We start from the raw sequence: 20,383 nt of genomic DNA on the forward strand, positions 1-20,383 counted from the left end.
CACCCTTTCTTTGGTTGTCCTTGCGACACCTGGTATCCTGCACTGCCGAAGTCTAACTTTTCATCCTCCCAGGTAAAATAGCTACTCTATGAATTAGTTATTTTGGTTGCAGGCCTTGCCACCTACCCAGGCCCCCAAGGAGGGAACCTTTCTTGACAGCTCATCTCTCTTCCAGCACCCTCCCAGACGTGACTCTCGATTCTTGCTATATTTATGTTTACCTTCCAATTATTTTTGAAATCCACCCTCTGCACCCCAATTACCATTGTACACTCCAAACTGTCATCCACTCTTTCCTGTATTTCAACTGACATTCTTCCAGCTCAGGGATTCTTAGTGTTGGCTGCATATTAGACTCACAGGGAAAATTGAAAACATGTCCAGGGCCTGGATCCACCCCCAAGGGATGTGGTTTACTCGAGATGAATTGGGGCCCAAGTAATGGTACTTTTTTTAAAGCTTCTCACATCACTTTGTGCAGTCAGACTTGAGAATAACTCATCCTGCTCATCTCTCTGTCTCTAGCTTTGTCTCCCCTACAGCCACACCCTGGAGAAGCACCAGGCTGCTCTTTCTAGAATGTTCATCTAGAAAATGAAACCCAAATTCCTGAACTTGCCCTAGTCTTCCTACTTATGTCCTGACATTCTCAAACTCACAGAAGCAGAGAGTAGGATGGTGGCATCCAAGTACTGGTGGGCGTGTGGGGGTGTTGGGCTGGAAGATGGACAGAAATTTAGACATGTTGATATAAAGTTTCAGTTATGAAAAATGAATAATTTCTGGAGCTCTACCGTATGCTTGGTGACTACAGGTAATAATAATGCATTGTATACTTGAATTTTTGCTAAAAGAGTAAATATTAAATGTTCTTATTGTACACATGCCCACAAATAACTACATGAAGCGATATTTAAATTAACTTGATTGTGGTAATCATTCACAACATATTTGTACATCAAAACACCATGTTTTCTTAGCGAAATAAGTCAATCAGAGAAAGACAATTATCATATGATCTCCCTGATATGAGGAAGTTGAGAAGCAACATAGGGTAGGAAAAGAATAAATGAAACCAGATGGGATCAGGAGAGAGACAAACCATAAGAGACTCTTAATCTCACAAAACAAACTAAGGGGCTTGCCTGAGTGGCTCAGTGGGTTAAGCCTCTGCCTTTGGCTCCGATCATGATCTCAGGGTGCTGGGATTGAGCCCCGAATCGGGTTCTCTGCTCAGCAGAAAGGCTGCTTCCCCTTCCCCCTCTGCCTGCCTCTCTGCCTACTTGTGATCTCTCTCTCTCTCTCCCCATCAAATTAAACACAAATAAACAAAAAACCTGAGGGTTGCCAGGGGGAGGCAGGTTGGGAGAGGGTGGAGGGGGGTGGGGTTATGGACGTTGGGGAGGGTATGTGCTATGGTGAGTGCTGTGAAGTGTGTAAATCTGGCGATTCACAGACCTGTACCCCTGGGGCTATTAATATATTATATATTAATAAAAAAATATAAAATTATTTTTAAAAAAGGAAAAGAACCACAAATATATACTTTTTTTTTTTTTTTTTGGTCAATCATGCCTCAATGAAGCTGGAAAAAAAGAAAGGATCTGAGTAAAAAAAGAAACCCAACAAAACAAATCATCACATACCCACTCCTTAAAAATATGATTTTAGAGATTAAACATAGGTCTTCTCTCTCAGCTTCATATCACTTATCAAACTTGAGTGTGCTCTCTCGGGTTGCTGGAGAAGTTCCACATGCTAACACGTGGGTGAGGACAAAAGTATAGAGGATTCCTGGGGATGACCCCAGCCCATGTCTGTTCTCACAAGAGCAGGTCTGCTTTTTGTGGCCGAAGACTTGGGCTCTGGGGTTAGTCTATTTGCATTTGAAGCGCTTCTCGGCCTTTTGGCTAAGATCTAGTGTATCTGCATTTGAGCTGTGTGCTTCCCCTGAGAGGAGGCGTGACTTCCGAAGTTAGGTAAACTCTCTAAGCCAGCCTTATAATGGAGGATGATGACATGCCTACCTCATGCAGTCGTTTGTTGACTCACATAAGGAAAACCAAGCAAGGAGTTTACATGGTGCCTGTCACAGAGAAAGCACTGAATGAATAGGAGCCCCATACTACTTTACGTCTTTTCCTTGCTGAAGTTAACAATAATATTCATTTGAAGAAGGGAATTTGCCTGCATTTTAAAATACTTGGTGAGGAGCACCTGGGTGGCTCAGTCGTTAAGCGTCTGTCTGCCTTGGGCCCAGTTCATGATCCCTGGATGCTGGGATCGAGCCCCGCATCAGGCTCCCTGCTCCCCTGGAAAGTCTACTTCTCCCTCTCCATTCCCCCTGCTTGTGCTCCCTCTCTCTCTCTCTCTTAAATAAATAAATAAAATCTTAAAAAAAAAAAAACTTGGTGAAAGCACTGTTCTAGAATGTTGTGACTGTGGAGAGTCCAACTTAGTTCTCCCTTGGGATCTCTGTAATTTGAGTTGCTAATGGATCCAGTGTTATTTCTTTACTCTGCAATTCAGAGCCTGAAGTCCATGCCTCTCTCCTGTTCACTAGAACCCTTCAGTGGAAAAGAAAACACCAACCTAGGACTCACATTTCGGTGTTGGTGGGTGCCAGCTTCTGGCAGCATGGCATGAAAAGAAATGAATGCTCTTGCCAATGTTGAGAATATGGCTACAGTATGCCTATTACAAATATTTATCTTTTTAGCTGGAATACCAGGGGACACTAGGGTTTCTGTTTGAACAGTGCTTTGAGGCAGAACTCATTGAAAATACATAGAAAGCTTTGCATAAATAAACTCTTTTATGATTATACTTGTAACACATCATACCATCAGACTGTAAAATAAAGCTTGGGGGGACAAAATAATTCCAGTTATTTACATATAACTGTAATTCCCAATACAGATTTGCAGATAACTTTGGATAAAATATTATAGATCTTTTATTCCTGGCAAAATGGGCCTATCAACTAGGGTTACAAAAGCAGTATAATTTGGGGTTACAGTCTAGGGGCTGTAGTCCATGCCTTTGGAGTCAAATAAATAAAGGTTTGAGAAAAGTAAGGCACTTAGAACATCTAGACCCCAAAATAGATTCTGTAAATGTTAACTCCGAAAATAAGAGTAAAAATATTATTCTCTAGAGGTATTTGACCTAATTTAACCAATCAAGTAATTAGGTTGTATTTTATTCTATCACATTTTGTTTTTTACTACTGCTACTAATTTGTAATTTTAGATCAACCTCAAAATACTCACACAGACTTAAAACCTGGTTTCAATAATTTCAATTTTCTCTGAAGAGCAAGCAGATCAACACTGAGCTATGGGAATGAGATTGAGGTGTCTGCACTTTCATGACCAGAAGGCACGATAACTTGTCCTAAAATTGTTTGATCTTGTTACCATTTCTGCTGAATACTTTGAGTCACGGCAGAGTACAGAATGCCTTTTATTCCAAAGCTTCCAAAAGAGAGATTGCATCAGCAGAAATTCAGGGCAAGCTGCTAAAAGGCTGGATTACTCTCGATCCTGGGATATAACACTAAATATTTGACAGGAATCCAAATTTTCCTAAAACCTTCCACTAAGAAGATAAACTTTCATAATTTTAACTGTGAAAGGGGACGACTTGATCTATTGAAATGGAAAAGGTGACTCTAATTGAATTTCCTTCTTCGGTTTCTTATGAAAGATGAGTCCAGATTGAATCATATTCAATTAATGATTGTACTTGGGATATATTGCTCTTTTCAGGGGCTGAAAATAAGATTAACAAAGCTAGAAAAAGATGGGGCAGTGGTGCCAAATACAACACTTAAAGGGATAAGCATATGTAGAAGTAAAGACCTATTTTGATTCTGGAGCAGGCCACTGTTCTTGACCAATTCAAGGACTGAGTGGAAAGCTATGTGGTACTGAGCATCACTTGTGCAGAAAATAAAAGTACAAATGCTACAAACAATAACCAAGTCATAACAATAACCTGCCTCTTCTGCCTATTAACCAAAAACACTATGATTTTGGCATTGTTGACTCAGTACACACCTGTCAAGAGCTCACTGCAGCCTACCTCCCCCGTTCCCAGGCACCACAACTGTTAAGACTGACAAGGAAACTAACAGAATTAGGCCAAATATTTCAAAAGTGGGACTGTCCAAGAACACAGTTCCTATAATTATAATCTCTCTAAAACACTCCCTTCCATAAGCATTTCTGGGGATATTTTTATTCTATGTCTTAAACACTGGCATTTTACCACAGCAGAACTTGTCATTTTTTGCTAATTATCTCATATCTCTCTTCGTGTATTGCTTACAGATTGATGGTGTAAGTGCTTCCAGGATGAACTGACCAGCTCCTCTATTCTTCAAGGTCTACGCAGTACGAAACACACTATAGAGGTTTAATTAGTACTTCTCTAAATAAAGCTGGTGTGTGCAGGTGGAGAGTGAGGGAAGGAGGTGGTACAAGTTTGAAGACAAAATCTAGAATTTCCTTCGAGCTCTGACCCTTGACGTAGAGGTGAGCCAGAGTGATTCATCATTTATAAAATGGGTATAAAAAGCTTTGCGCAGTGGCAGTATCGTAGCCAATGATGTTTATCCGAGGCGCGATTATTGCTAATTATAAAATGGGTATAATAATGTACAACACTGTGATAATAGTGTGTAACATTGGCACAGTGCCTGGCATGTAGTAAGAGCTTAATCCATACACATTCCCTTGGTGAACAGAAACACTGAGCTAAGAAAGGTTTTAAAGTTGTGTGAGACAGAATGGAATATGGTACTCAAGAGCATGGGCTCTAGAACAAGATGGACTAAATTCAAGCCCAATTCTACACCTACAGCCATGGGACCTGGGGTTAAATGTTTAACATCTCTGTACCTCAGTTTCTTCACCTGTGAAATAAGGATACTAATGATATCTACCCCTGCAGACTGTGAGGTTTAAATGAGTGAATGGTTTATATCCCTTATGAGTGAGTGACTGACCCAAACGAGTGGCATTAGTATTACTAAGGATGAGCCCACTCAAGACATACAAATGAACCACTCAAGTCAGTTTTAAAGGTCTTTTAAAACTCTGGATGTATAGTTCTAGGTATAGTTCTGGATGTATATGTATATATACATGTATACACACACACACACACACACACACACACACATATTCATTCTTGTTCTTATTTGAGGACTCAAATAAGAAAAATTAGAAATGAAAGAGGAAAAATAACAACCAAAACCATAGAAATACAAAGAACTGTAAGAGAATATTATGAAAAATTATATGCCAATAAACTGGACAACTTAGAAGAAATGGGTCAATTTCAAGAAATATATAACCTCCCCCAAACTGAATCAGGAAGAAATAGGAAATTTGAACAGCCCAATTGTCAGCAGGGAACTTTAATCAATAATCAAAAGCTCCCAACAAAGGGAAGTCTAGGACCAGATGGCTTCACAGATGAACTCTGCCAAACTTTTAAGAAGAGTTAATACCTATTCTTCCCAAATTGTTCCACAAAATAGAAGAGGAAGAGAAGCTTCCAAATTCATTATATGAGACCATTATCACCCTAATTAAGAAAAAAAAAAAAGAAAGAAAAGATAAAGACACCAAAAAGAGATAAAAGATACCAAAGACAGGTTAAAGAAGACTACATACCAGTATCTCTGATAGACATACATGCAAAATTTCTCAACAAAATATTAGCTAAACAAATCCCAAAATCCATTAAAAAAGCCATTCTTGGGGTACCTGGATAGCTCATTAGGTTAAGTGTCTGACTCTTGATTTCAGCTCAGATCATGATCACAGAGTCATGAGATCAAGACCCATTTGGGCTCCACACTTAGTGTGGAGTCTACTTCAGATTCTCTCTCTTTCTCTTCTCCTTCCCCTTCTCATGTGCACTTGCTCTCTCTCTCTCTCCCTCTCTCTCTCTCTCAAATAAGTAAATAAATAAATCTAATAAAAATATCATTTACCACAATAAAATGGATTTATTCCTGGGATGCAAGTGTGGTTCAATATTTACAAATCAATTAACATGATACATCACATCAACAAGAGAAAGGATTAAAAAACATATGATCACTTCAATAAATGTAGAAAAAGCATTTGATGAAGTACAACATCCATTCATGATTAAAAACCTTCAACGGTGTAGGTTATTCAACACAATAAAAGCCACATATGGAAAAATAACATTGAATGTCATACTCAATGGTGAAAAACTGAGGGCTTTCCACCTAAGATTAGGAATAAGACAAAGATGTCAATTCTTACCACTTTTATTCAACACAATAGTGAAAGTCCTGGCCACATCAATAAGAAAGAGAGAGAGAGAGAGAGATAGAAAGGGAGAGAGAAAGAAAGAGAAAAAGAGAAAGGAGAAAGGGAAGGAAAAGAAAAGAAAGGAAAGGAGGAGAAAAGGAGGAAGGAAGGAAGGAAGAGAAGGCTTCCAAATTGCTAAGGAAGAAATAAAACTTTCATTATTTGCAGATGGCATGATGCTATATATAGAATACCCTAAAGACTCCACCAGAAAACTACTAGACTAATAAATGAATTCTGGATGATATAAAATCAATGTACAGAAATATATTGTATCATATACTTAATAACAAAGCAGCAGAAAGAGAAATTAAGAAAATAATCCCAATTATAATTACATCAAAATAATAAAATTCCTAAGAATAAACTTAACCAAGAGGTAAAAGAACTATACTCTGAAAACTATAAAGCACTGATGAAAGAAATTTAAGGTGACACAAAGAAATGGAAAGGTATTCCATCCTCATGGATTGGAAGAACAAATATTGTTAAAATGTTCATGCTACTCACAGCAATCTATACATTTAATGCAATCCCTATCAAAATACCAACATCTTTTTTCACAGAATCAAAACAATTTTAAAACATGTATGAAACCACAAAAGACACAGAATAACCAAAGCAATCTTGAAAGATAAAAAACAAAACTAGAGGCATTAGAATTCCAGACTTAAAGTTACAAAGCTTTTGTAATCAAAACAGTACGGTACTAGAGCAAAAATAGGCACAAAGATGAATAGGACAGAATAGAAAACCCAGAAACAAACCCACAATTATATGATTCATCTTTGACAAAGGAGGTAAGAATATGCAATGGGAAAGATAGATTCTTTAACAAAAGGTGTTGGGAAAGCTGGACAGCAACATGCAAAAGAATAGAATTGAAGTTGGGTTACTTTCTTTTACCATACACAAAATGAACTCAAAATACTGTATGTTACCCTAGAATTTATACCAAAAAATTGGAAGGGAAAAAAAAAAAACCTCAAAATGGATTAAGGTCCTAAATATGAGACCTAAAACCATAAAGGCCTAGAAGAGAACACAAGCAGTAATTTCCCTGACACTGGCCATAACAATATCTTTCTTGATATGTCTCTTGAGGCAAGGGAAGCAAAAGCAAAATAACCTATTGGTTTTAATCAAAATAAAAACCTTCTGCAAAAGAAGGAAACCATCGGGGCGCCTGGGTGGCTCAGTGGTTAAGCCGCTGCCTTCGGCTCAGGTCATGATCTCAGGGTCCTGGGATCGAGTCCCGCATCGGGCTCTTTGCTCGGCAGGGAGCCTGCTTCCTCCTCTCTCTCTCTCTCTCTCTCTGCCTGCCTCTCTGCCTACTTGTGATTTCTCTGTCAAATAAATAAATAAAATCTTTAAAAAAAAAAAAAAAAAAAGAAGGAAACCATCAATAAAACTGAAAAACAACCTACTTAAAAAGAGAAGGTATTTGAAATGACATATCTGACAAGGGGTTAATATCCCATATGTAAAGAACTGATACAACTCAACACCTGAAAAACAATAATACAGATAATGGGCAGAAGACATGAATAGACATTTTTAAAAACGCACGTAAAAATTAATTAAGGTAGGGGCACCTGGTTGGCTCAGTGGGTTAAAACCTCTGCCTTCGGTTCAGGTCATGAACACAGGGTCCTGAGATTGAGCCCCACATTAGGCTTTCTGCTCAGTGGGGAGCCTGCTTCCTCCTCTCTGTCTGTCTGCCTCTCTGCCTACTTGTGATCTCTGTCAAATAAATAAATGAAATCTTTAAAAAAATTAAGGTAAATAGAAAAAGGCCAGACACAATTTGTCCCTACAGTTGCACATTGGTGAATTTGCAGTTTGCAAAATAATTTGGGGATTCCAAGGAAGGTACAGAGTCAGCTCACCATCAAAATGAACAATGAACTGGGATGCCTGGGTGGCTCAGTTGGTTGGACGACTGCCTTCGGCTCAGGTCATGATCCCGGAGTCCTGGGATCGAGTCCCGCATCGGGCTCCCAGCTCCACGGGGAGTCTGCTTCTCCCTTTGATTTCTCCTCGCTCATGCTCTCTCTCACTGTCTCTCTCTCAATAAATAAATAAAAATCTTTAAAAAAAATGAACAATGAACTAAGATAATAAGTAACTTTGTAACCCATCCCATATTGAAATTTTAACAGACCTCATCTGCCAATGACCATTCCGCAGTTTTGATGCTACTGGTTTCACTCCCTCCCCTTCTCCCACATCAGGCTTTTTAACTGTAATTTCAGGATATGCCAGTTGCTTTAGGCATTTCCCATGACATTTCAGGGGAAATTAATACCATGTTCAAAATTTTTATTTATATATTTAAGAGTCTTTGCATCAGTCTTATTCTCTGAGTCTCTCTGTCATAAAAACTTTACCTGGTATCATTGTTTTTCTTACCCCCAAGTATGAATCAGGGAAACATGGATAACTGTGCCACACTGCTTTCAGAATGGAACAGAATGTAATAACAAGAAAGATCTACTGAAGAAAGAGATGAAGTGTGGTTTCATAGGAAAACTTAAGCCAAGTGTGGAGGAAGGCAGATTACCAGACAGCTCTCTGCAGGAGAGGCCAAATGAAACCTGAGTCCTTGTCAGAGACATTCACACAAAGGCAACTATGTGGTGTTCTGTGAAGGGGTAAGTACATGAATAAGGTAGGAAGGAAGGCAAGGAGGTAGAGGGGAAATAAAATAGAGCTGCAGTAACTGATCTGAATGACTGACTCTAGACAGAGCAATACCAGTAGTAAAAGGTAGGGGACAATGACAAGGAGAATCCCTCCCTGGAAAGTCTTCCAGCGCTCCTTCGTACCTCTCAAAACCTCCCTCATCTTTCAGTCATTGCTGAGACCTGGTGTCCCTGTAACAAAGGCAAATCACACTTTGACCCCTAATGTCCTTCAGGTCTGCATCAGTGTTTCATAACTGGGGATGATTGAGCCTGAAGGGGACACTGGAAACGTCTAGAGACAATTTTGGTTGTTACAACAGGGGTGTGGACTGGCATGTAGTGGGTAGAAGACAGGAATGCTGCTAACATCTTACAAAGCACAGGTCAGCACCGGAGCAAAGACCATCACTAGTGCTGTGGTCTGCATCACTGTCATCTGGTCCCAAATTCTTTCAGCCTTGAGCATTAGCTCCATGTTCTGGGTGTATGTCTTGTCTCTCAGTCTGACTTTACAAGTATCTTTGGGGCATGGAGTACCTTTGGTACTAAACGCTGTCCCCCAGCATTCTGGCACAGAGGCTGCACACAATAGGTAGAGTGTGTAATGAGTGGAGAAGGAAAAGTACAAGCTGTGTTCATTTTCCTGAGTCAGACTGAAGGAAGTTGCCTCTCGACAGTGTCACGGGCCAAACCTTGCTGGGCACAGAATGGCATGGCAAAAGCATCTTCGCCATCAGAGCAATGGGCCAGGGGTGAGCTGCTCAGTCAAAGGAGACTATCAGGGAAATAACTCAGCTAACTATGAAGAGGAGGGTACTAGACCACAGCATCACATCCAACAGTTCATGAAAGAAAACATTGAGAATGGGCACTCTGACTTTTCAGTGTTTTTAGACATAATTTAGAGAAAAGTCCAAAAGCTGTAGAAAGCAAGTAAAAATTGATCTGTAGGATGGGTCTCTGCTAGTTCTCTGCACAGAACTGACTGCAGGTGTACCTGGGCTTTCTGAGGCTTTTGCTGAACAGAAATAACATGGAAACCGTCTCTCTCTTTCTCTCTCTCTCTTTATTCCCTCCTCCCCTGTCTCTGCCTCTCTCTCCCCCCACCCTATCCCTCTCTCTTTCTTCCTTTCTCCCTGTCTTCCTCCCTTTCTTCCCCTCTTTCTTTTCCTTTCCCTCTCCCCTTCTATACCCTTCCTTCCATTCTCATCAGTACAGAAATTGTACAATCACCTCCACCACAAAGCTTCCAAAGCCCCATCCTGCTGCCACCGTCGAGTGTGGGTTTCATACTATGCTGCTTTATAACTGAGTTTCAGAGCTTTTGTCCCACTGGGCTGTGGGCCAGCTGTCTGGTGCTGAAATCACACATTAACCTTAAGTCCACTAGCCCCTAGTGGAGTGTTGGGCATATCCCATGTGCCCGATAGGCAGCAGTTGTTGAACTGTTGAAAGGGAAGACTTGGCACCTCTCTGGTGCGAACTCAGGCCTCCATTAAAGGGCCAATTCCCAGCCAGCGCAGCAGAGAAGCTGGACCGTGTCAGGTCAGGGCATCTCAGAAATTGCTCACATGACAAAGTCTGTAAGCTTAAAGTCATTCCCATCTGGGAAAAAGAAGCAGCCACAAAGTTCCCATTCTAGAATGTCCCTGCCATTAACTGCATGTAAATTTCTGAGCTTTCATTTCTGACAATGGTAAAAGACTAGATGTTAGTTTCTTTTCAAGCTACATGACCCGCATACTTCCAAACACACATTTGCCAGGACGTAGCTTTTTTTTTTTTTTTTTTTCCTACCTATCCTGCCTGATGGCAAAACCAAAAACCAAGTCTTGAACTAGTTACTCCAGTGTTTTCTCAAGCCAGCTCCCTCGGGGATTCAGGTTCAAAGATGGTCACATTCAGCATTGAAACGTTCTCCCTTGTCTCTCCTGGTTTGCCTGGCTGGGTCACTGTGAGCCTCATAAGCTCCTACAGGAGATGGGGGGGACAGTGAGTCCACTGCTTGGTCCTGCTCTCCCTCTGTTCAATGCTGGCCTTCGCTCTCGGTAGGTCTCTTCTCGTCTGGGTTTGAGCAGAACGGTACTCTTCCAGGGACGACCACTGGCTGATCGTCAGAATCCCACAACTCCTCCACGGAGGGGGCATGGCGAAGTACTGCCCGTCCCTGGCAGGAACCCTCCTCCTTCATTCTGACTGAAGCTCCTCCGTGGGATCAGCCCTCCTTCCCCGTGAGCCTTCTCTCTCCTCCAGCTCCATTCTGGACTCTGCACACAGAAACTCCCTGAGACCTTTGAGCTGACTGCAGCCTCTGGGCCTGAATCACCCAGATGCCATTTCTGCTGTGAGGCACAGCCCAGAGCATATGTCCCAAGGCTGCTGCTGTCCCTATTGGACCACACCCCTGGAGAGTCACATATTCGACTCTGATCCCTAAGCTCCAAGCTGGCTTCCACCAGACGCTACCCTGGCTTGCCCCTGCATTACCTGCCTCTCCTTCAAACCTGCTCTTTGTTCTTCCTCCACAGAGCTGTTTTCTCTGCTGGAGAGAGGACTGCAGGAAGCAATGAGCATAGGGACCTGTTGAGGCCATCTGCATTCTCCTGATGACCTTCTCTTTGATCTTGGTAGCTGTCTTTTGAACCTAAAAGTCAAGATTTCAGCAAACTTGTTTGATATGTATCTGACAATTCCGTACTCCAGCTTAGGGTAACTAGCTACTCTTAATTGCACATGGGGTTATTAATCAAGCACAAGGAAAACTTGGCAAGTATAGGATTTTGTGACACTATAATTCATTATAAGTGTTTAATATAGTGTTGTTGTTTTTAATGGTCAGTGTTTTCTCTTTCTTTATTTCGTCTATTTCATTGTCCCAAATGCCCCCATTCTTATGGTTGACCTGCTTGAGGTCTTTATTTTTTTTTAATTAATTTTTTTTAAAAGATTTTATTTATTTATTTGACAGAGAGAGATCACAAGTAGGCAGAGAGGCAGGCAGAGAGAGAGGAGGAAGCAGGCTCCCTGCTGAGCAGAGAGCCCGACGTGGGACTCGATCCCAGGACCCTGAGATCATGACCTGAGCCAAAGGCAGCGGCTTAACCCACTGAGCCACCCAGGTGCCCCTGCTTGAGGTCTTTAAATAAAGTTAACAGGTATCCAGGATTTGGGCAGTTTGACCCATTCTTCACATGGGGAAAGAGATCAGACAGAATGAAGGACTAATGCCCTTAAGCTTTGGTAACACGATCTAGAGAAGTACCCACAGCACTTCAGGGCCCTGTAAGCACAGTGGAAGTGCTAACACGAGGATGTAAGGGGCCCAGACACTTTGCCAAACTATAAAGACCTCCTAAAGACACAACTAGAAGGATTCTTTTTAGTTAAACTTCTCTGGGTATTGCTTAAAAATACCTTCTTTATCTACAAGAGGGAAGTGGAGACCCGTTCTCCTTCTCACTCTTTCCTGTCAAACAGGGGGATGACGAACCCTGCCTTCCTTACCCTAGTGGGGCTTTAAAAGGATAGTGTGAGATCACAAATGTGAGACGTCAGGCTAAAGTTGGGAGATTATTAGAAGCCTCCCTGTGGGCGCTATCTCTAGTGACTGGCCAGGGTCCTGTGGTTCCCTTCCCTGCACTTGGATCCTTGCCTTCCCACTGACTAGGGCAGAACAGAGTCAGGGTTTTCCCACCACTAGCTTGCCAGCACCTCTGAATCCAAGACCTGACAGTGGGGCAGGAGGTGGTCCCGTTGCTCCTTTGAATCTATCTGCTCTCTGAATGATCCCTCCTCAGCAGATTCCTATGACCTTGACTCATCATGATTTCCAATGGATTGTGCTCTCCACGTGAACAATAGTCTTAACTAATTCTTTGCCTTTTAGGATCTCAAGGGGCCAGAATAGATGCCATATGACAACAAGAAATAATCTCATAGGTCATTTTATTACTTTTATATGAAGACATTAAACATTCCTTGTGACTGAGTGATTTATTTAGGAAAGGAAATAATTTATTAAAAGGCCATTCTCCTTATTCAAGAAAGCAAGTTGTAAAAGTATCAGGTAATTTAACTTTCTCATGTTTCACTGTCTTGAAATGGCTCCCAAGTCTACTTGGTCACCATTACTGTGAGAGATGGATTTTTGAAAAGAAGAAAGTCATGGTAAGAATGCTTTACAAGTCGAATCTTATGGATTTGTTCACAAATAATTTATTTGACACCAATTCTGAAAAGCTGACATTATGTAAAGTGTGGTGGGGATATAAAGATATGAAGAAGACAATGCAAAGCATTGTTTTAAATGAAACTTTTTAAAATGCTACTTTAAAAGCACTTTTCACATATATCTGATTTAATTCTCATAAAAGTCTGTGATATACTTCTTGTTATTGCTATTTTATAAATGAGAAGATGGAGGCTCACTTTGGTAGACCCTGAACTAAAATCCCAGTTCCTATAATGTCAAACTCCAAATCCTTCTCACTACACAATACTCAGCCTTTCTGTCTGCAGTAAATAAGTGTACCTCGGAAGAGTAAATGCAAAGTGCTATTTGGTTCTTCCAGCAAGAGATCACTTCTCACTGGAGCGATCCAAGAAGGCTTAATAGGGTGGGTTGTCATTCCAGTTGGTCCCAGAGGAAAGATAGGATCTTGAAAGTCCTGGGAGAGTGAGTAGGGGATAGCTCAGGGAGAGGGAAGGAGGTGAACAGAAGCACAGAGGTAGAAGGAAGTTAAGCACTTTTAGGGAATAGCAATTAGAGCAGATTGCTGTAATATGGATTCCCTGGAGGAACAACCAAGGAGCAGTAAGTGAAAAAGAGGTTGCACAGGACATTTCAACTGGGTTGAAGGGTTTAGATCGATACCATTCAGTGTCCAGGGTGTGTGTAGTTGTGGCAGGGTGGTGGTGGTTTCAGGTGAAGATGGCATGATTCAGCTTGTGTTTCAGGGAAATTAGCCTTGTGATAATGCAGGACAGACCTTTGAAGAGAGGGAGTGAGGACTGAATGGCTGCAGGAGACAAAGTGTGTAGCTCTCCTGTGGGTTCACAGAAAAAGAACTAATGTTGTGATTATAGCAGAAGAAGAAAAAGGCAGAGAAACAAGACACATAATAATTAGAAAAATCTCAAAGTCTTAATAATTTATAGAAGGTTGACAGTGAGAGAAGAATGTAAGTCTTATAATTCAAGTTGGGTCACTGGAAAATTGATCAATGTCACAAATACATATGATCTTAAGGAAAAGAATCTTTCAGAAGCTGAAGTTTTCTAAGGCTAAAAGAAAATAAAAATAGTAAAATGATGAAAACAGTTAACATGACCTTACATTCTTACTATGTTTCAGGCATCTCTAAGCTCTTCATGTGTAATAACTCATTCAGTTCTCATAACTGTTAGAGGTATGTAGGTTTATTACATCTATTTTCACAATAGAGACACTGAGGCAAAGTGAGTTAAAACAACTTACACCAAGATCGCCCAGCTACTAAGTAAGGGAGGCAGGAAAGAGGTGGACTGAGGCAACCTGGCTCCAGAATCTACAGTCTTGACCACTATGGTCTGCTACCCTTCTAAGACGAGCTTGGTTCTGAACATGCTGGCTTTCTATTGCCCTGGAGATGAAGATGCCTAATTAGAAGGTGAAACTCAAGCTTGGAAGAGTACTTGGAAATTAAAGGTGCACATCCGGAAGGCATGCGTGTGGAGGTGACAACTGGATCGGTGGAGGGGATAAGGACAACGAAGGGAAGGGGGGACAGGGAGGGCCAGCAAGAAGTGAAGGGTGAGGAGGAATAGGGATGAGAGAGAAGTTAGAGAACACACGCTGGAAATGTATATACTGATTTGGGTGAGAAAGAAGAGGAACCAAGGAAAGAGAGCAAAAGAGTACAATCCGCGAAGGAAGGCCTTCAGGTGAATTGCAAGGATAATCCCAATAACATGAAATGTGGAAGACCAGTTAGACAAGGAACCAACCAAGCAAGGGTTATTGGTATAGCTGAGTGGGTGATTCTACATGGAGGTGGGGGGTGGTGGGTGAAGTTCATGGCTTCCTGATGAGGAGTCAACATGCATGACACATGTCCAGCTCCATCTGTCACCCACTCACTGTCCTCCCCACAACCAAGCCATCGGTGGCTCAAAATCAAATCACACAGATCCAAGAGAGGGTCAATGTTTAAGAGAAAATTCCATTTTCAGCTTTTACGGAGCTACATAAGAATTCAGAGATAAATGGCAAGGTCCCTGAACTCAGGCAATTAGCAGTCTTCTGTAAATAATTAACCCAAAGTTAATCTGATTAACAACTTAATCTCAAAGTCTGTTTCTTTAAACAGAGGAAAATTCAGTCTCAAGGCAGTGTCATCTTGCACCTCTCTCTGTGGCCCGCATCTCGGTAGACTGAAGAGTAGCCCGTCAGTCCAGGCTGCTGAGACAGGGTTCCACATACAGGACTTCCCATGACTCTATCCACACTTATGGGCCTCGTGCCCTACTTGGCTCTAAATGCACTGCTGAGCAAAGTCATCAGACTAAAACAGATGCATATCTTAAACATATTATAAACAGGCATACATGACACAGTAACAGAATAAAGCAGACATGGGCCAGCAGATCAATGTCCTAAGCCATAATACATAAAATATATACTTTTGATTTATTCTTCCCATAGTATTTTATATTTACTTCTGAAGCGAAAGCAAGTATCATTCTCCTGTTGAATTTATTCTTCTCTTTGTCATAAGAAATTTGATATTTATTCTATGGGGAGAGGGGAAAGGCATCATTTTAAGCTTCCAGAAACTCTTTGCCACAAATCAAACCTTCGAACCATCCCAACATCAGGAAACTCAGGCATTTAATCGACTTGGGAGGAAGAACAAGCGCAAATTCAGCTAATCCATTCTGTATGGAATCCTGTCAAGTAATCCAGTTGTGTATCCTGAGCAGTCAAGAGGAAAGACTTGTTAAATCTAAAGCAAAAGAAGTTCATGTAAGTGCTTGATTTGGTTTCCTTCAACATTTGTCCAAAAGGCTGCATATTGAACTACACCTAAAAGTGCATGTTTGGGCAGCTTTTCTTTGAAGCATTTCCCATCCTTTAAAAAAGCCTAATGGTAAGAGAAAGACCCATATTTCTTTAGGTATTTTAGCCTTTTACTCTTCGTACTTCTTAACGATCTTTCTTCTTTCTATGAAATAACATAGGTGCTCTGTTCACATAGACTTATACATGGTATACACATGAGCAAAGACAGAGGCTGTTCTTAATGGCTTTTCTTCCCCCTGTGATGTGATGTGCTTTGACATTTCCATGCACTCTGTGTATGACAGAGCACCTACCATACTGGATAACATTTCTCCCTGCTAGGCTGAAAGTGTAAGCCCAAGGGTGGTTTCTGATCTACTCTGCATTCCCCTTGCCTACTACCAAATATTGCTTGGTAAGTCTTTGGTTGATCAATGAATGAATAAATGAAAGAATGTTCCCTAAACAGCTTGTTAGCTGTCATTCATATTAGAAATTGAATTTCTGCCTTAGGCTTTTGTTCCTCTTTTTCTTCGACTTTAGCTTAAAAATTCAGTGCTCTCGTGCCTGAGGCAAAACTGATTGAAAATAATCTATTTTATACTGAGAATATTTAAAGGAAATTTATAACATATCAGAAAAATGGGAGATTATCAAAAAGGGTGAATGGTACTTTATAGATCACAGGGAATATATGCTCTCCCAAAGATAGAAATTCTAAACCCAGATATCTCTGAAAATTGAAATAGGTGATCTTTTAGGTCCCTTCCAACCTTGAGAATTCTCTGAACAAGGAAATAGTAGTTTGTCCTAAGGCACAGTAGTTCCCTTTAATAGTATGTCTCTCCAACTTTCAAAATGTTCCCTCTCCAAAATCTATAGGCCAATCTGAAGTAGATTTCAAGGTTGAGATCAAAGATTGTATCATCTTGACTTTACCATCTTTTCTCTGTTAAATGCCATATTGATTTGAACTATAAAGGGAGGTTAAAATATATAATGAACATCATTATGCCTCATCCAGATCTCACAGAGTTTTATAGTATTTTCTTTCAAAAGAAGTCATAAAAGTCAGAGGCATAAGGACTCTCAGAAGCCAAATAGCACAATTTCCGTCAATTGTCTGAGCTGCTCTGACAACTTTCTGTCAACGGCCATGTGTCTGTGCTCAAAGCACCTCCAATGTGCCATCTTTCAGGCAATCCATGGATCTCTGCAAAGAGGTCCTGTGACAAGGTATCAAAGATAAATCTAGAGATATCTATTGATTTGTCAAAATTTAGCCTCTTGGGGCAATACAAGCTAAAGTTGAGTGTTTTCAAATAAACACTCATACAAATAACCTTTGAGGATTTAGAAGAAAGCTCAGTTTTTCCATCTGATTCTTTCCAATTGTTCTTCAGGCCAACACTCCAAGTTCCATCCATCCCTCAAGTAATGTCATCTTGAGTCATTTACCCTCACAGCCATTTTTTTCTTGAATACATTCCAAAACATCCAACAAATCTCATTAGTATTTGGTAACATCCACTGAATATAATTATATTCAGTATAATCTGAAAAGTCCAAAGTAGAGGAAGATGATGATTTCTTTATTCCATTAATGAAGCCTCCGGCTAACATATTCTTTTTTAAGAGCCATTCATGCTGAGATTACCACTGACTATTTAAATACATATTGTTACTAAGTCAATAGCTCTCTGATGCTCTAATGGACACTTGATTTTAGAACCATGCCAAATGTTACCTTTATTTCTATTAAATACCCTTTTCATTTTTTTTCCTTACTTTTTAAACAACTTTCTTTGGATGAAAGTTGAAAAAATTCAATGGTGTGCTACCCTCAAATGGGATATATATAACATCTATTATCTTTATTCACATCACTGACTAAAAACTTGAACAGTCCCAGGGTCATGAAAAAAATGTGTGGCATGCCACAAAAACCTTCTTCAAGTTGATATCAGTCTCCCTTTGGGAGCAATAATTCAACCAAGATCTAATCCACCACATACTATTAGCATCCAGACCACATTTCTCCACTTTTTCCACCAGGGAGAATGAGAAACTTAGTGAAAGGTTTCCACATGCCCAAACTAAAAGAATGTTTTGCCAAAAAACAAAACAGAGAAAAATTTATGATTCTATTACTCACTGTGTGCATTCTGGGTTAAATATTCATGTCCACCCGGAACCTGGAATGCAACCGTATTTGGAGATGGGGCCTTTGCACATGTAATCCAGTTAAGATGAGGTCACACTGGGCTCTATACGATGACTGGTACCCTTATAAGCAGACAGGGATTTGGACACAGATACAGACACAGAAGGAAGACAACCACGTGTACATGAATGTGGAGAATGGAATTATGCTGCCACAAGCCAAAAATTGCTGGCAACTTCTAGAAGACAGAAGAGGAAAAGAAGGAACCTTTCCTGGGGGTCCAGAGGTAATGCGGCCAGGCTGAGCCTGGATTTACACTCTACCCTCCAGAAGGCTGAGAGAATAAATTTCTGTTTTTCCAAACCACATAGTGAATAGTTAGAGCAGCCCCAGGAAACTAATACTTTGGGTATCCTATGGAGAATGCTCACTTTCTTCCTCCTTTGTGCCCAAATCCTAATGGCACCTCAAGTATACCCCAGCCTCAGTTTACTTCAAGTCCATATATATATCTCCTTTCTTTTCACTGGCCAGTCAGTAAAATGAGGACTACACACCTTGGCAGTTGAGTAGTAATCTGCTCACTGTAATGTTTTACCATGATTTCTTGTCCTACTCAGCTCTAAATGCACAGCTACTCCAATTAGATTATAATCTTTATTCGGGGTAGGATGAATACTTTGTCTTCTATAGTTTACAGGACCAAAACCCCAATCTGCCTAGTGTTGGTAAACACGACACCACACCCATACCTAAACAACTGACTATGAGAAAACAAATAATAAATAATTTAGTTAGGTTAAAGTTGGGACTGTTTATTCTGATAAACATCATTAGCCAGGAACTATAGCACTTTTAAAAAATATGTTATAATATGTTAATAGGGACCAAATGTTATATATTTTAAGGAATTTTCACTAAGGTACATTTTAAAATTAATCTCTTCATTGGAGAGAATTATACAGTATGTATTTTCTCTTCTTTCCTCTTTCTCGGTCTTCTGTGTGGTCCTAGTCTCAGTTATTTTTTTAGCCTAGGATATATGAATGCTCTATCCTAAAAGTGATTGTAATATGAATATGCTTTCCCTAGATCACTCAATATCAAGGGGGCTACTCGCTAGGCAAGCAGGAAATCTTGTGATCTACAGGGCCTACACAGGGATACTTATGTGAAACCCAGAAGCCATCCTCTACTCCAGTGTTAAGTTCATGGCTCTCGCTACTTCCTTTTCATCAGCAGCAATCATGAAATGCAAAGCAAGTGCACTGAGAACGAGCTTTCATCTCACCCTTCTCCATCTTTCACATTGCAAAGAAATTGAAGGCCCACATGTCAGTGAGCTGGGCCAGGACCTATTCATGTGCAGGTATCAGAAAGCTTATACCCCAGTTTGAATGAGTATCCTTCTCCGTAATCAATTTCATCAGTGAAAGCCAAGTCGTTTTCTGCTGAAAAGTGAGCTGTGCTATCTTGTCTGTCTTCTAATGGATCTTTTCCCTGGAATGCCACACACAGCCATGTAACAATCACTCAAAGGTACAGCCTTTTTTTTCCCCCCTGCCAAGGTAACACCTCCACCTTACTAAGAACACACTGATTTTTTTCTTTCTTTTTTTTTCTTTTTTTAGCTAAACATTCTCTTTCCATAGCAAGGCAGAGAGGGTGACTGTATCAGTATCTATGAACCAGACGACCTGTGTCCTTAATGCTATCTGATGCCGGGTAACCCCACTATCTCAGACACCCCAGCCTGACCCCTGACTTCTTCTGGACTAAGGCACCAGTATGGCTCTGCCACTTGGTACTTGACTAATAGGTACTATTGAGGACAAGTATTCTTAACCCAGGGGAGTAATGCAAACTTCAAATATTTCCCGTTTACAATAGAACTGTATGGGGTCTTCCCTCCTACACAATCATACATTTTTGCTAAATAATGGGTGAGGTGTGCGATATGCGCACACTGCAAAGAAAACCAGAGAATAAAGTTCATAGAAAGGAAAGTATTCCATATAGCATTCTTTAGGGCAGGTGATCTAGTAAATGTGTCCTCTGAAACAGCTACCCAGCTCAGTCCACCACATTAATATTTCAAAGCTCTGAAATGGAGAAGAAAACAACCACGAGCCAAAAA

The 20,383-nt window shown here is 40.6% G+C and overlaps 1 protein-coding gene across 8 annotated transcripts in view; it reads right to left on the reverse strand.

Moving 5' to 3' along the window:
• The window catches only part of NCKAP5 (NCK associated protein 5), a 964,712-nt gene that overhangs the window by 753,387 nt on the left and 190,942 nt on the right, over window positions 1-20,383 (reverse strand). The window lies entirely within an intron of this gene.

Source organism: Mustela nivalis (assembly GCF_964662115.1).
Source record: "Mustela nivalis genome assembly, chromosome: 11".
Taxonomy (NCBI): Eukaryota; Metazoa; Chordata; class Mammalia; order Carnivora; family Mustelidae; genus Mustela; species Mustela nivalis.